Here is a 16900-nt window from a genome sequence, read left to right on the forward strand (position 1 = left end):
GAACTGACAGCTTGGGGTTTAATGGTATTTTTTGGTGATCAGATGTCATCCTTAACTTTACATAGTTCATTTTCCTCCTTTATGGTCCTTTAGTCCATTCCAAAGCATGTTTTTTCTGTATTTTCTTCACACATACCATCTGGTGTGAGGCAGAGGTGGAGATTCCTGGCTCTCCCCCATTGAATGGATAGCTAATTATTGAAAAGACTATCCTTTTCCCTACTGCATTGTAAAACTATCTTTGTCATAAATCAGGTAACATATAAATATGGTCCTGTTTCTGGACTATTTTATCACCCTTTGGTCTATTTATCCATCTGTGGGTCTTTTTAGATTTTAGAGGCTAGGTATGCATCTCAGTAGTACAGTATGTGCTTAGTATGCATGAGGCCCTGTTCTATCCCCAGTACCAAAAACTATGATGATGAAATAATAGAAAGCTAGCTTTAGATATCTTTAACATAGTTGCCCAGCTTCATTCCTCTTCAATTCTATTGTTTCTTTTTGACCTTTTGCACATTTCATGTATATTTTAGAATCAATTTATCAACCTACACACAAAACACACATGTACACTCATCAACAAATTCCTGAATTTCGATTGATTTTTCAAAATCTGTGCATTTCCCAAACCATACAAGTGATATCCCTTCTATTTATTTCTTTTTCAGTTTTCCTACAAATAATTTTGTAATATTCACTTGCATAGATCTTGCATGTTCTTCCTCAGATTAGCAGGAATTGGATGCTTTCCAAAAGGTATACATTATCACTTTAAAAGCTTAATTCCTCCCTGTTCATTGCTTCTATATAAATTGATTTTTGTAGTGGGGTAGTAGTGCACACCTGGAATCCCTCCTACTCCAGAGTCTGAGGCAAGAGGACGTAAGTTCAAAGTTAGCCTGGACTACATAATAAGACAGTTAAAAAAAAAAAAAAGTGGGGAGAGGGATGCTGGGGATGTAACTCAGCAGTATGGCACTTGCCCAGAACTTGCTAGGTTCTGGGTTCAATTCCAAGTACTGCAAAAACAAAACAAAAAAATGTTGAATGCTAAGCGAACAAGTGAAGGTGTGAGAAGTAAATTCGCCCCTATCCCGTAAGGTACAGCTTTCTGACTTTGGGGTTTAACTCTTCCATTTTTGGTTTCATCACTTAACTGCAATAACGAAGCTCTGCTTTAACTGAGGACAGAATGACTTAGTAGTGTTTAACATGAGCATCCTTAGACATAGAGAAGATTGGCAACTTTCACCCTTCTCATCTTTGTTTCACCTCACTTTATGAGGTTCCCTTAATAACTAGCACACACACACACGTTTGGTATTCCATACACACATTAAAACACTTTTTCTTTCATGATTAGAAAGATTTGTACAATAGGCCTATGTAATTTTTTCTCTCTCCAAGGTTGAAAATCAATTTTTTTTGGCAGCAAAAATGAAATCTTTTTTCCCTTGTGCTGAGAGCCATTAGCAAAGTAGGTATGACAATTTCCTTGCCAGCGTACTCCATGTTGCTTAGAGGAAGGACTCGTGGAAATGGACTTGCCTTGGACATTTGCAGTGACATTGCATGTATGTTTGAGAAAGGTGACCCTGCTCAAGGACCAGAGAGGATCCGGGTTTAGGGTGTATCCTACTGGGATTAGGGAGTATCTCGCTCCTTGGGTTTAGGGCATATCCTGCTGCCTCAGGCACGCCCGCTCCTTGAGTTCTCATGGGATTAAAAAAGTATTTGGGATTCGGAGCCTGGTGGAGTACCTGGATTTTGCAGAGAATGTGAATTTCCCCAGACCGTGTGTAGAGTGCCGCTGTGAGTTCAGGAATAAAGAATTGCTGTTTGAATCTACAAGGCTGTGAGTGGCTTGTGATTTTGTGCCCAGCCAGACTGCGGCACCCTTGTAACCTTTTTATATTTGTTAATATACAAAAGATAGTTGAGACAACATATGCTGTGCATATACAATGAGCTCCTTTTGCAATGCTTTCAAATTCTTTTCTCCCATCCATCATTTGAATCTAAATTATCTTAACTGGTTAATGTCATTACTGGATTAAGACAATGTTGTGATTTCACTGGTATCCTTCCTTCCCGTTTCAACTTGGCCTTCATATTTAAATATTATAAATACTATAATCCACTTACCACTCTACCCTATTCTCACCCAGTGAAAACTCTCAGCTTTAATTGTATTCTGTACATCTGATCAGAGTAGATGTTCATCTCAAGAACCCTTGCTGCTCCATCAATCTGTACCTTGTGCTTTCCTTAGAAGCCTGCTGAGGAATGTCCTTTTCTGAGATATTTTTTGAAAAATATTGATTCTACATATCCCTTGGCTCTAAATGCCTTAATAATTCATGATGTATTTCACATTATGTTGCAATCATTTATATGCTGCAATGATCTGCTAAGTCCCAATTTCCTTGAGTTTTTCCCTAAAAATGCTATTTTTAATACTTAATATTAAAGAACAGATAAAAACAGTAATAGTAACCTAGGGACAAGTAGTTACTTTTGAGATTTAAATTGCTTGTTAAAAAGCAATTATTAAGGGGCTGGGGTTGTGGCTCAGCGGTAGAGTACTTGCCTAGCATGTGCAAGGCCCCTAGGTTCGATACTCGCCACCACATGAAAATAAGTAAAATACAAAGGTACTGTGTCCAACTACCAAAAAAAAAAAAGGAAAGCACTTGCAACTTAGCAAGACCCTGAAGCTCAGCAAAAAATCAATGTATCGATGTATTGGTGACCGTTAGGTATAACAGATGGAATGTGTCAGGCTATTCTATAGTTATAGTTGCACAATGTCTACTTTTGTGCTCTTATCATTTATTTTTTTATTTAGACTCGACTGCTTTTTTTCTCTATTTTTTTAGCTTCCTTTCCTCTACATGCATTACCCAATATTAGATTGGTTCAGAATATGAGGAGTTAGATGGTCACTTAGGAAAAGTAGGAAAATCACAGGTTAAATCAGAACTCTGATAGCCATTTAAAATCCTGGTTATTAAAAAAAAAAATGTCTTTAAGGCAGGGATAGAGCTCAGAGGCAGGGTGTTTGCCTAGCATCCACCTGCAAGGCCCTGGGTTCCATCAGTCCTTGGCACTGCCTCTCACCAAAAAAAAAAAGAAAAAGAAAAACATTTCAAAACATTTCTCTAGACATCGAACCCATGGCTTTTAAAAAGCCGTCTTAACTCTCAACCACTGGAGTCCCAGTTACCGCTGGGGAGTGATATTCTGCCCTCCAGATGCATCCTTTCACAAATACAATTTGGAATACCCTTAATGTCATTGCCAGATGAAGCAGGGAGACCAGGCTCTAAGCATGATCTCTCTCAAACCCTCTGGGTTGAGCCACTGCCCTCAGGATCCTCAGGAACCATCGGGAAATGTGACCTCGCTAACTTAGCAGGCATAACAGCAAGAGGCGGTAGAACCGCACACGCCCTCACGCGTGCTTAACCAGGTGGCGTGCGGGACCGTGAACCTCGGGAAGGTCTGAGACACCGCGATTTCAGAGTCTGGACTGCAGCGTCGCCCTTTCCCAGGAGCCGCGAGCTCCGTCGGCAAGGTGTAGGCTGCGGGGAAAGGCTGCCGAGCGGCACCCGCCCAGTTGGCCGCGTGGACACGTCCCGCGCGGGCCGCCGCGCGCCTCCGGTCCGTGGGCGTCACACCGAGCGCAGGCCGGCCAGGCCTCGGCTTCCGCGAGGGGAGAAGAGCGCGACAGTTAAAACCGTTACCGCTCGGAGTTTTGAACTGGTTCAAACTTGGCTCCAGCGCCCGCCCCGCCCCCGCCCGGGAACTCCGAGGAGACGGTTCCCGCCAAGAGCAGCGAGCGCATCGTCCCGCCCTCCGGCCGGTTCCCGCCATCCCGTCCTCCCCGCCCGCGGAGAGCTTCGGCCTCCACCGAGTACCCCGGTCCCCGCCGGCTTGCCCACCGCTTTCCTGAAAGGCGCCGAGCGTTCGGCGAAAGAACAAAGAGGCGGCGGCGGCGGCGGCGCTTCCACACTGCGAGCCGCGTTCTTCAGAGCGAGCCCCGCCACCCGCGCACGCGCCGCCAGCGAGCCCCGAGCGCACTCTGCGTGGGGATCGCTCGGCGCCTCCACGCCCGGCGGGCCCTGTGATTGGACGGGCACCCGCTCGCATCCCGCCAATCGGGGTGGCGCTTCATTGGACTTGGCGGGGGGGCAAATAAAAGCGATGGCGATTGGGCTGCCGCGTTTGGCGCTCGGTCCGGTCGCGTCCGACACCCAGTGGGACACAGAAGGCAGTGGAGCCCCGGCGGCGGCGGCGGCGCGCGGGAGAGGCGCGGGCTGGCGCGCGGGACGAAGGTAACGCGCGCTGTCGGCGGCCGGCCGGCGAAGCTCTGGAGCGCGACCCGGGGCGATGGCGACGCCGGGACCTCCCGGTCGCTGCCCGGCTGGTCCCCGGCATGGCCCTAGCGGGGCTCTCCCGGGCGCCGCTTTTGTAGGGGCCCGGGTGGGTGAGGGGAGACCCCCTCGGAGGGGCCGAGAGGCGCGGGGTTGGCCGGAGCGACCCCGTGAGTGGACAGCGCCGACCCCCCCGCGGAGATGCGGACGCGGGGCGGGGGGCTCCTGTCCGGGCGTCTGCCCCGGCCCGGGCCGGGGGCGTTCCAGTGGCCGGTCCGGAGTGGCAGCCCCGAGCCTCACGTCTCCTTTGTGTGGCGGGGCGGCGGGAGGGTCCGGGTGGGACGGGACAGACAAGTTGGTGGGACCGAGCCGCGAGTCCACACTCAGACAAAGGGCGGACTGTGCCCCGGGAGGGTTCGGCGGGAGGGGAGGGCGCGACACTCGGGTCCCGCCGCGGCGGGCGGGGGCGTGGGCGGGCGCGGGTGGGCAGGGCTGGCCCCGCGGCCCCCGTCCGCCCGGCGCCGCCTCCCCGGCCCGGGCGCTGCGGGAGGGCGTGCGCGGCGTGGGACCCGGTGGCTGGCGGCTGACATTTCCCGGGAGCAGTCCGAAACCCCGTGCCCCGGTCTCGGGCCGCGCTCGCCGAGCTTTATGCTAAGTTGGAGGCAAGAGCGGAGCTGTCTTCCTCCCTCGGCTGTGTTGGCGTGGAGGGCTTTCCGTGGAGTGCCCACTGCATTGGGTGTCCTCCGCCATCCGCACGAGATGCGTGCCGCAGGGTTACTTTCTGAAAACCGGAGGAGTGGAGAAGCACAGGCTTGGTCTTTTGGAAAACTTGGTGAATGTCTCGTGAGTTCCCATTTTGTAAAAAATCGTAATCCCAAAAAAACAAAAACAAAAAATGCCGGGCTGTTTTGGCCAACTTGCGTGATATATATGAGAATGGCGACAGGTGCTAACGAAACCAACTGTCATTTAGTGATTAATTCCCAAATCCCCGGGGGTTGAATGAGGATATAGTAGAAGAGGTGATCGAAATAAAGTGTCTGTGACGAATGTGTGCTTAGACCACAGGGTTGGCAATTTCTTATTAATTGGTCTTGTTTTCCGTGAACAATAGCATTAGTGAGTCAGAAAAGACTGGATGGACAACTGTTTGTTGCCTAAGAAATTGCATGTGTGCTGCCCGCAGTTCAAACTAAACTTCCTTTGTTTATCGCACAGGATCTATAAAATTTAAATTCATTTGGAAGTAAAAATCTGTCTTTGATACTTGCAGTGGTTTACTACAAGGCTTACTTTCTAGGCTTCAAAATGGTCTTTATCAGTCTAATTTTATAGTGTTAATGTCACATGAAACATTTGAAAAATAAACTTTTAATGATGGTTTAGTTGAATGTAGTTTATGCTTCTAAGGGTTTTGAAGTTTATTTTCCATTGATTTTCATTCATCAGCATTAGCAATTAATTTATACCAAGGAATAAAATGCAAAACAGGTGTGTAAACCTTTTTATTCATAATTTGATTTGCAAGAAAAGAAAGTATTTAAGATGTATTTTAATTCCTTGTTCACCATCTCTGAAGTTAGGAATGGATGGGATTTTGGTCTTAAATATAAAGAATCCTGTTGTCTCTTTTCGGAGGTGTGTTGAGAATGTCATGTTTAAAGTCCGAGACACATTTAGGAAGATCCCGTCATAAATTCTTATTTTGTTGGAAGTGAATATATGTCAAGAAGTTGGGAATATAGGCTCTCTTCTGGTTACATTGTTTCCTCTGATGGAAGACATAACCTGTGCATCTGCTAACTTTCAAACAAATGGAGACAAAGACATGCAGTGAATCGGATCCGTTTTGTAGTGTTGAACATAAAACATCCCAGGTGTTGCTGTTTTGGGGTTGTAAAGTAAGATTTATGTTTTTATTAGTTACTAATAACAATATTTAAAAATCCTGTTGAGAGTCTTGTCCATTATTATGAGATGAGCTACTTTTGCAGTGCAGATTTTTGGCAAGACATTTGGGTATTTTAGGATTTAAGAATTTTCATTTTGTTCTGTATTTTCTGTATTCGATATTTGCTCTTTCTCTTTGCCACAAGGTATTTTTTAAGAAGCCTCTGGCAAATTGGCTAACATTTTTGTTTTAAATTATTTTCTGGTAGAATTAAGAATATATTTAGTTTAAGTAGCAGTGATAGAAAAGAAAAACACTTGTTGATTTAGTGTAGTTAGACAAATAGTTTTCTTTGGGGGTGGGAGGGGATTGGCTTTGTCTTGCATAGATACATATGTGTGATTGTCTTCCTGTTTGTCATTTAAAAATTTCAAGCAAATTTCTCCAGGTCACACTGGAGTTTTTCCAGGATCTCTTCTGTCCTTTGAAGTGTTGTTCTTAAGAAGTATAAATTTATTTTAGTATTGGTCTTTAAGTGAATAATTAAGAAAGTTGATATGCTGCTTTTAAAAACCAGCATGAAAAATTTGATGATGATATAATGAGTTATGGGGTCAATTAGAAATGATTTATGAATTAGCTTTGAAGTCTTTATGTCAATATAGATGATGAAAAATTTTTGTGGGGCAGTGAAACCTTTGGGGCAGCATAGGTGGAGAGGAACAGTTCATTAAATTCAGAGGAAGGTTCATCAGATGATGTGTTTTACCTTGCAGAAGCCTTCCCTGAATTCCCAGGCACTCTTGAATTCCCATAGGGCTTTGTTCACACTTTTATTATAGCTCATATCAAATTGTATTGTAATCACTGTTCATTCATCCCTCTCCCTCAATACTATACTCTTTAAGTGCCTCAAGTCAGAGGCTCTTATTTTCTTTGTATACCTATCATCTAGGTTGGTAGTTGGTAGAGAATAGGAATTTGAATAATTGAATAAATTAAGGAAACATGAAAGATGTAGTGAAATAATTTGACAAAGGAACTTGCAAAGCAAACAGGATATATTAATATTTATGTCATGAGGAACTTTGTAAGGTGTTTTCCACCCTTTTTGAGAAGTAATGATTACAAAGAAGAAAAATTGTCAAGGTAAATCAGTTCCAGTGTTTTTTCCTTGTTATAATCTGTGATATTGAAAATTGTAAATTAAGTATATCTGTTGGTATTTATATTTGGTATTTTAGGCAACTAGAGAGAAGCTTGATGAATCATGTGGATGTTTAGCATGTAGTATCTGTTTGATTTGATATTGATAAACCGTTGTGCAAAAATATGAGGAAGGGGAGAGAAAGAGGGTGGCATATTTTTTTAATTGGAAGGTGTTAGAATTAATGTATTTTGTCTTAGAATAGTTAGAGGTGGGTCTTGAAGCTGAAACTGACTAGACTCCTTATGATGTAGTTAGGGATCACTTACTGGGATGTTCTTTATTCTTTTAAAATGATATAGATTAGTAAATCCAGTAATATCTCAAACATTTGATACAGTTACATACTTTTCCACTTTGTAGAAAAATATGCCAAAAATGAAATGAATAAAGGAATTACAGTTGTGCATTGCATACTGAAGTTTTGGTCAGTGATGGATCATATGTGTAAGGGTGGTTCCATAAGCTGATATTGCCTGGTGACATTGTAGCCATCTTAATTTGTATAAGTACACCCAGGGATGTACACACAATGAAAAAATGGCCTAACAGTGCATTTCTGAAAATGTATCCTGTTGTTAAGTAACATGTGAATTGTATATTAAAGTGCCTACTATTTACCAGATGCTTGGTTTCTTACTATGGTAACATTCATATTGAATATTTTTAATTCTTATAAATTCTTATAAAATCTACTCTGCAACTATTAAAAGATGAGAACAAATATGTTATATGCATACAGTAAAATATTCTGAAATAAAAGAAATTCTGGTACGTACTGTACAACATGGGTAAACCTCAAGGATATTATGTTAAATGAAGTAAGTCAGACATGACCTTTTGTACAAAAAAACATACAAAACTTGAATGATTTTATTTGTATAGGTAGCTAGAATAGGCAGTTTCAGAGAGGCAGCAAGTAGAGGTTACCAGAGACAGAAGAGAGGTGAATGGGGAGTTATTATTTAATGAATATAGAATTTGTGGTTAGAATGATGACAGAATTCTGGAGATAGATGATGGGGATGATGGATAGATGGATGGTTGAATAGTACTTTGTACAGTTGGCCTTCCATGTCCACAGTTTCTGTATCCACAGATTTGACCAACTGCTGGTTGAAAATATTACCAAAAAATAGTGTTGTACTGAATATGTACAGATATTTTTCCTTGCAACAGTGTGTTATAATAGCAATTTACATAGCATTTGCTTTATGTCATGCATTAAAAGTGACCCTGTCACCAAAATTGGTGATGTACCCTTGTAATCACAGCTGTTTGAGAGGCTGAGGAAGGAGGATTGCTTGAATCCAGGAGGGTGATACCAGCTTGGGTAATGTGGTAAGACAGGAGGATGTGTGTATGTTCTGTGTAGATACCGTGCCATTTTGTCCAAGGAGTTTGAGTATGGATTTGGGTATCTGTGTAGAGTTCTGGAACTTAGCTTTCTTGGATAGCAAGGTACAGAGGTACTTAATGTCACGGAATTGGACATTTAGAAATGGTTAAAGTGGTAAACATTGCATATATTTTACTAGAATACAAAACAATGCACTCTACAAACCTGTATCTATAATTTAACTGAAAGAAACTGGTTTTGAGGGGTTAAGAACCTGTTCAGGATTATTTGAAGTCAGGATCCAAACTTCCATTCTCTTTGAATCCCATATTATATATTATAATGCTGACTTATTGGATATTAAAGATATATCACCTCCAAGAAGAATGAGTTCATTTGAACCAATCAGTTACATTTAAAAGTAGGTCATTGTAGTTTATGCACTAAAAGATGTCTTTGAAGATTTCTGTCTCAGCCATAGCTTTGATAGTATGAATTTATGGGGGGTATATTAGAAGGTGCTTGCTTGGGTTTCAGTTCCTGAGTTACTAGTTTGTGCTTGGGATGTTGTCTTCTTAATAGTTTGAGGTTTCTTATCTGTAAATTGGTAAGGGTAATGATGACATCCAATAAAATCAATAAATAAAATAAAGTGATTGTGACAAATAAAGAAATTAATATTCACCAAACCTTAGAACCCTGGCACAAAGTTTATTATTGCACCAATATTGTTTTTGAATTGATGTATTTTTCATTCGTTAAACCAAACATTTCTCAAGTTTAAATGTGTGCTTAGGTATGCAAAGAAAATGGTGCTACATAGTTTTTATCTATTTCTAGAAATGTCCGTTGATTAAAAGTAATGTTTTCAGTTTGTTTATTTATTTTTTTGGGTACCAGGAATTGAACTCAGGGGCACTCAACCACTGAGTCACGTCCCCAGCCCTTTTTGTATTTTATTTATAGACAAGGTCTTACTGAATTGCTTAGGGCCTTGCTAAGTTACTGAGGCTAGCTTTGAACTTGGGATCCTCCTGCCTCAGTTTCTGGAGCTGCTGAGATTACAAGCATGTGCCACCATGCTAGCACTCAGATTATTTTTTTTTTTTTCAGGAGGAAAAGTTTATTTTGGGGCTCAGTGTTGCAGATGTCTCAGTCCATAGAAGGCTGGCTCCATTCCTTGGTGCTTGATGAGAAGCAGCAAACCATGGAGGAAGAGTGTATGGAGGAAAGTGGCTCAGGACACAGTCAGGAAGCAGAGAGAGAGCTGTGTTCAGTTTAAAACACTGAAACAATACAGATGTTTTTAAGATGAATGATTTTTTGATTCCTATAATCCTATTAGTAGTTTGGTATATATTCCTCCCAAATTTTTGTATATGAATGTGTATTTTTACAAAGCTATTATAAAAATGAAACCAAGTTATTTGGTTTTAACACAATTTTTTTAGGCCAATGCAGAGATCTATTTTATTGAGATTGGCTATTTCTCTTAGGGCTTGTTATGTGCTTAACACTTGGTCTAAATGCTTTATGCTCATTATTTTATATAGATAACCTTAACATCAAGAGATGGAGCACTTGGGTAACAAGAACTACTTAGTAGTTGAGGAGGGATTTATTTATTTATTTATTACTGGTACTGGGATTGAATTTAGGGGCACCTGACCATTGAGCCACATCCACACACCCCTCCCCTCCACCCCCCATTTTGTATTTTTTTAGAGGCAGGATTTCACTTGAGTTGCTTAGTGCCTTGCTATTTCTGAGGCTGGCTTTGAACTTGTGATCCTACTGCCTCAGCCCTTGTAGCTGCTGGGATTACAGGCCTGGGCTACATGCCCATCGAGGAAGGATTTAATTTGGACACTTTGGTTTAAAGTTCCCATTTCTTCAGTGTTGTTTTGGGTAAGGCTGGGGATCAAACTCAGGGCATCCGCCAATGCTAGGCAAATACCCAACCTTTGAGCTACACCTTCAGCCTCTTGTCCTTTTTTTTTGTTTGTTTTTGTAAGACCCACAAGTTAGTTGGGCACGGTGGCGCATGCCTGTAATCCCAGCAGTTTGGGAGGCTTGAGACAGGAGGATTGCAAGTTCAAAGCTAGCCTCAGCAATTTTGTGAGACCCTGTTTCAGAATAAAAATGTCAAAAAAGGATGGGGATGTGGCTCAGTGGTTGCCCCTGGGTTTAATCCCGGGCACCAAAAACAAACAAACAAAAAAACTCACAAGCTAAGAATTTTAATGACCCCACCTTCCCTGCCCCTAAGAAAAAGAATACCTAGGGCAGACTGGCTGTGGCCTGCCAAGATGAAAGATCAGTAGCTCTTCACAAAAAGTTTGCTGCCTGGTGTTCTAAGCTATCAGGCTTTGTATCTTTTTAAGTGGAATGCATAGTATTTCAGTTTACAAATGTATTATCATACAGCAAATCAGCCCTCTGTTCTTTTTTTTTTTTTAAAGAGAGAGAATTTTTTAATATTTATTTGTTTTTAGTTTTCGGTGGACACAACATCTTTATTTTTATTTTATTTTTATGTGGTGCTGAGGATCGAACCCAGCGCCCCGCGCATGCCAGGCAAGCGCGTTACCACTTGAGCCACATCCCCAGCCCTCTGTTCCTTTTATATATTGGTTTTTCTCTTCAGATGAAATGAACATCCTTCTAACTTTGAACATTTGTGTGAGAATTTTGTATAAGAAAAGTTGCCACTTCAAGATTATGTACATTTCAAGTTTTAATAGACATTGTCAAATTGTTTTCTAGAAAGGTATTAATTTTTTAGATACAAAGTCAACTTTATTGACCTATAATTTACACACAACAAAATGCATACATTTTAATGGTACAAAGAGTTTTTGGCAAATGTATATACCTGTACCACCACCTCAATCAAGATATATATATTTATAAAACATTGCTATCATCTCATTCTCTCTCAACCACTGATTAGAATTCTCCTATTCACGAGTTTCATGTAAATGCAGTTATACTATACATATATATTTTATGATTGACTTCCTTTATCTAACATGTTTTTGAAATAATATCTGTGTTATAGCTTATATCATTAGTTTTTTGTTTCTTAGTTGATTAGTAGTTCATTGAGTATATTACAGGTTTTTTTTAAAGAGAGAGAATTTTTTTTAATATTTATTTTTTTAGTTTTCGGTGGACACAACATCTTTATTTTATTTTTATGTGGTGCTGAGGATTGAACCCAGCGCCCCGAGCATGCCAGGCAAGCACGCTACTGCTTGAGCTACATCCCCAGCCCATATTACAGTTTTTTTTTTTTTAACTTCATTTACCTGTTGATAGATATGTGGGGCCATTTTCAGTTTTTTGCTATTAATAAAGCTGATATGACCATTCATATCTTTACTGACATATGTTTTAGTTCCTCTTGGCAAATGCCTTGGAATTGTCTTGCTGTGTCATGTGGTAAATATTGATTTTACTTTATAAGATATAGACTGCCAAACTGTTTTCCAAAGTGCCATACATTGAAAGCTGCAGCTCCAGTTGGGAGTGCACAGGGGCTGCAGTTTCTCTACATCTTCACCAATCTTTGCATTTCCAGTCTTTGAAGAAATGGCCATTTAATGAGTGTTAAGTATCTCACTGTGGTTTTAATCTGCATTTCCCAGATCAGTAATGTTAAATATCTTCTTGTATGCTGATTTTCCATTGGGGGTGGACAGAGAGAGAGAATTTTATTTTTGTTAAGTATTTTGCCCATTTAAAAAATTGGATTGTCTATCTCGTTCATTTGCAAGAGATCTTTATATTTTCAGGGTACATATTCTCTTTCACCTTGTATTGCAATACTTTATCCTTAATATTTTAGTTTTGATTTTGAGTTTTTTTAAAAAAAATATATAAGTCAAACATTGTTGATACTGGGAGAATAATAGTTTAAATTTGGTTAATTATGTGAAAATAAACTTATCCTGAATTCACAGGTCATTTAATTTTTAGTATAAAGTGATACACTTGCAGAAACACCATAACAAAAAGTATATTATTTATATAAATTGCTGTGTGTAGCATGACTAGTCTTCAAATTTAACTAGTTTTGAAAGTGGTAATATTAGTAATTCTTTCAAGTTTTCCTTTTGCATAATTTAGAACTTTATTACTGAGACCTTTTTTCTTCAAAGGATAAATGAGAATGTTATAAGAAATTAAAAGTAAACTTGATCTTATATCTTAAAGATCTCTTACAAGAAAGACAATCCATTTTTTTTAAGCGGTAAAATATACTTGAATAAAATACTTGATCTTAGAATGTAGTATGTAGAAATGACTAGATTGTCAAATTTAGTCTACCTGTTCTGATACAGGTAAGTAAATTTTTTATTATAGAAATGATTGGCTTTTCATATTCTGTATACTATTTTATTTCTGTAAACTGTCACTTTATCTTTTACTTAATACTTAACTTTCTCCACAATAATTTTTAGCTTTATTCAAGTAATGCATAAACTTTGCTTCTCTGTTTAATGAAGTGGGGGAGGAGGGAGCAAGCCTTTGGGTTTTTGTTGGATGTCATATACCACTCCAGGTGATCATGCCATTGTTGAGCTCAATTTTCCCATAACTATAGGTTCATATAAAAAAGTTCCAAAGCTAGCATTCTGGGCAGTTTACAGAACAGCTCAAACCCTCTTAACTAGTCTTATTTCTGGCATTTTCTTATATGTTTCCCCTATTGATCTCAACTGGTTTTCTTACCAGTCTACAGAAAATTCAACTCCTATGAATATACCAAATGGATGACGATCAGCGTAAATAAAGAATGTGTATTTTATTTTAAAGAGATCTCTTTTTGGATCTCTGCCTTACCATTTTAGCATCTCAAGACACTGTTTAGCCTGTGGCTCAAAATGCCCCTTTCTCTGTCCCAGCTGAACTGGACAGACAGCTGTTTCTTAGATAGCACTTGTATTGCTTGGTTGTGTTTTTTCTCTCCCCGAACTCTTCATTTTATAGCAGACTTTAGAAAAGGGCTTTGTATATTATAGATAAAATATTTACCAGATTTTTTGTGGGCCAGAGCCCTGAATGCTTGGGAGAATTTTTCCTAGCAGAAATTAATAATCATCTAACACTATCTCTTCCCCTTAAGTAGAGCCAGAAGGATCTGTCAAGTGAGTTTTGCATGTTTATGCTGATCACCCAGTGAATTTTGCTGCTTTCATATTACAAAATTTTAAATTTGGATCTTTAGTAGATATAGCTAAAGTCAGAAAGCTTGAGGAACTCTGATGCAAAGAAGTGAAAGAAGATGCTTAAATGATTAGTCTAAAATTTAACTCATGATGATCTTCATTGCTCAGATATGTTCATGGGAACTAAATTTTTGCAAAGCACATCAAGATGTCTCCAAAAAGTTAAAAAAAAAAAAGTATTCAAAAGTCAAAACATGACTTATTTTATCCACTGTAGTGCCTTGCTTTTTTAGTACTAAAGACCGAGAAATGCGTATAAGCCAAATCTAAGAAAATTAGTTGATTTTACTTAAACAGTTGAAGGATTTAAATCCCCATTAAGATAACATTTGTATATCTTAAAAATATTTTTTAGTTGTTGATGGACCTTTATTTTATTTATTTGTATGTGGTGCTGAGACTCAACCCAGTGCCTCACACATGCTAGGCAAGCGCTCTTCCACCGAGCCACAACCCCAGCTACCAACATTTGCGTTTTTTGATATCATAGTTTATAAATTTCATTGTATTGTATTTGTAATGAATACCAACCTGTGCCTATAAATCAGAACTAATTACTATTTATTGAGAACCTGCCCTGTGCCTAATATACATGCAGTCCTTAAGTGACACATTTTACTCTTTTTTTTTATTGTAAAAAAAAAATAGTGTGTATGTGTACTAAATGTGAAAATAAACTTCCTCTTAATTCACAAGTCATTTAATTTTTAGTTTAAAATGTTACACACTTGCAGAAACAAGATAACAAAAAGTATATTATGTATATAAGGGTAAGTTTATTTTCACACACATAGTAGGGCTGGGGAAGTAGCTTAGTGGTAGAATGTATGCTTAGCATGCATGAGGCTGTTGGGCTCTAGCCCCAGCACCACAAAAACAAAAACAAAAAACCATCAAACAAAACCCCAAACTTAACTCCATAACATTAAGTCTACTATTTTTACCATTATTTAAGTATATAGTTCAGTACTGTTAATATACTCATATTGTTGTGCATCCCAAACCTTTGCCAAAAAATACCTTTCTAGTTTCTACTACTAGTTTGACTACTTTAGATATTTCATGAGTAGTGGAATCATACTGTGTATGCCCTCTTCAGTTGGCTTACTTTGCTTAGCATTATGTTCTCAAGGTTTATGTATGTTATATGTGTCAGGGTTTCCTTTTTATTTTTTTAAAGCTGTGTACTATTATATGTGTATATATTACATTTTAAAACTTCTATTCATCTGTTGATGGGCATTTGGGTGGCTTTTCCCTCTCAACTATTTTGAATGGTGCTGCAGTGAATGTTGATGTACAAATATCTCTTTGAGATCCTGCTTTAAATTCTTTTGTTCATATACCCAGAAGTGGGATTGCTGGGTTCCATGGTAATTCTACTTTTAATTGTTTTGGGAACCTCCCTACTGTTTTCCATAATGAATGTACTATTTTACATTCCTACCATTAGTGAGCAAGGGTTCCAGTTTTTCCATATCCTTGGCAACGCTTTTATTTTCTGTTCTTTTGATAGTGGCCATACCTAATGGGTATGAGATGCTACCTCATTGTGTTGGATTTGCATAAAGCAGATTGAGCATATATTTATGTTTATTGGCCCCAAACATTTTACTTTTTTTTTTAATATTTTATTTTTCAGTTATCGGCGGACACAGCATCTTTGTATGTGGTGCTGAGGATCGAACCCGGGCCGCACGCATACCAGGCGAGCATGCTACCGCTTGAGCCATATCCCCAGCCCTTACTTTTTTAAAAATATATTTTATTTTTTAGGTGTAGATAGACACAACACAATGCCTTTATTTTTATGTGGTGCTGAAGATCAAACCCGGGTCCTGCCCGTGCTAGGCCAGTGCTCTATCCCTGAGCCACAATCCCAGCCCGACATTTTACTTTTTAATTTATTGAAAATAATGCCTTTTAATTACTTTAAAAAATAAATACCATACACTGATTGTTAAGTGGGGAAACTCGCATCTTATCCTTATGAATTTTATAAGAAATTCTATTTAGATGAACTTTGTAAGTACTTTAAACAGCATGCTGACCTGTCATTCTGTTAGGTAGCAAAAGGATGCTGTTGGCAAGTATTTGTGTTTGAGTCCTTCTGGAGTAATCAGTGAGGACTTACAGATGACAGAAATGTTGCTTGTACCAGCATAGAGGAAGGAAGTGTAGAGTTGTCCCACTTCCCCCATTAATAATTTTGCCTCTCTGGAACATATTTGTCTTCTTGAAGTAGAGAACTCAAGTTATGCTGTAAAGAAGATATTTATTTAAAAAATCTTTTTGTTATTGATAATTGAACTCAGGGTTGCGAAAACACTGAATCACATCTCCAGCCTCCTTTTTATGTTTTCTTTTGAGACAGAGTCTAAGTCCTTAGAGCCTTGCTAACTTACTGAGGTTAGTCTCAAATTTGTAGTCTTCCTCCCTCAGCCTCCAAGTTGAGATTACAGTGTGCAGCACTGCACCTGGCTAAAGAGGATATTTTTTAAGGGCTGCTTTCCACTGGCAGTTAGATGTGCACAGAATGATGTGCTCTGATAGGGTTCTTCCATTAAACAAGTTGTAGGTCCTTGGCAAGTAGATTTTGTGAATCTCATTTTCATTGTAAAATGAATGAGAACACCAAATAATGAACAAATGAACAGTTTGGGTTTATCACTTTCTACAGAAAGTGTTTCTTCATGTTGTGGATTTTGTTTTTATTTTATTTATTTATTTATTTATTTATTTATTTATTTATTTATTTATTTATTTTGTGGTGTTAGGGTTTGAACCCAGGGCCTTGGGCATAGTGTTGCAGATTTTGAAATTGAGGCTTGGTGAAGGTGAGTAACTTGC

General features: G+C 39.4%; 1 protein-coding gene across 1 annotated transcript in view; it reads left to right on the forward strand.

Annotated features, from left to right (window-relative positions):
- Window positions 1-4270: 4270 nt before the first annotated feature.
- Ezh2 (enhancer of zeste 2 polycomb repressive complex 2 subunit) overlaps window positions 4271-16900 on the forward strand; it is a 73605-nt gene continuing 60975 nt past the window's right edge. The window contains exon 1 of the mRNA XM_077795926.1: window positions 4271-4340. The gene's annotated coding sequence lies outside the window, so the exon portion shown is untranslated. The remainder of the gene's footprint in view (window positions 4341-16900) is intronic.

The sequence above is a fragment of the Urocitellus parryii genome, chromosome 3, assembly GCF_045843805.1.
Source record: "Urocitellus parryii isolate mUroPar1 chromosome 3, mUroPar1.hap1, whole genome shotgun sequence".
Taxonomy (NCBI): domain Eukaryota; kingdom Metazoa; phylum Chordata; class Mammalia; order Rodentia; family Sciuridae; genus Urocitellus; species Urocitellus parryii.